At 46.3% G+C, this 807-nt stretch overlaps 1 non-coding gene across 1 annotated transcript; it reads right to left on the reverse strand.

The window, feature by feature from the left end:
• Positions 1–444: 444 nt before the first annotated feature.
• LOC133046909 (U6 spliceosomal RNA) lies at positions 445–551 on the reverse strand. The gene has a single exon (XR_009690604.1). It is a non-coding gene; the product is annotated as a U6 spliceosomal RNA (small nuclear RNA).
• Positions 552–807: the final 256 nt, after the last annotated feature.

An 807-nucleotide genomic window follows, 5' to 3' on the forward strand; every position in this document is an offset into this window, starting at 1 on the left:
TGCATTGCAGGCAGATTCTTTACCGCTGAGCCACCCCGACTGGGTAACACCCACACACTATTGATACTATGTATAAAGTAGATAACTAAGGAGAAACTACTGTATAGCACAGGGAACTATACTTGGTGCTCTGTGTTGACCTAAATGGAAAGGAAATCCAAAAAAGAGGGGGTATATGTATATGAATAGCTGATTCACTTTGTGGTACAGCAGAAACTAATGCAACATTTTAAAGCAGCTGTATGTGTGTGTGTGTTAGTTGCTTAGTTGGGTCTGACTCTTTGTGACCCCATGGACTATAGCCCACCAGGCTCCTCTGTCCGTGAGATTCTCCAAGCAAGAATACTGGAGTGGGTTGCCAATTTCACCTCCAGGGGATCTTCCTGACCCAGGGGTCAAACTCACATCTCCTGCATTGCAGGTGGGTTCTTTTTTTTTTTTTTTTTAAATATGGAACGCTTCACGAATTTGCGTGTCATCCTTGCGCAGGGGCCATGCTAATCTTCTCTGTATCGTTCCAATTTTAGTATATGTGCTGCCGAAGCGAGCACTGCAGGTGGGTTCTTTACCATCTGAGCCACGAGGGAGGCCTGGGAAGCCCCCAGTAAATCAGCTGTGCTCCAATAATAATAAGTTAAAAAGGCTTCCCACTCGCCAAAGGATGGAGGGAAAGTCCCGGTGTGGAGTGCAGGCAGGGGGCTTTCTGTGTCACAGTCCTACACACCCTGTTCTCCACAGGTCTTTGTGCTCTCTGTAGGCTGGCCTTCGTACGTGGAATTTCTTTCTCTTCATTTTCCATTTGAAACA

Source organism: Dama dama, chromosome 25 (genome assembly GCF_033118175.1).
Source record: "Dama dama isolate Ldn47 chromosome 25, ASM3311817v1, whole genome shotgun sequence".
NCBI lineage: Eukaryota > Metazoa > Chordata > Mammalia > Artiodactyla > Cervidae > Dama > Dama dama.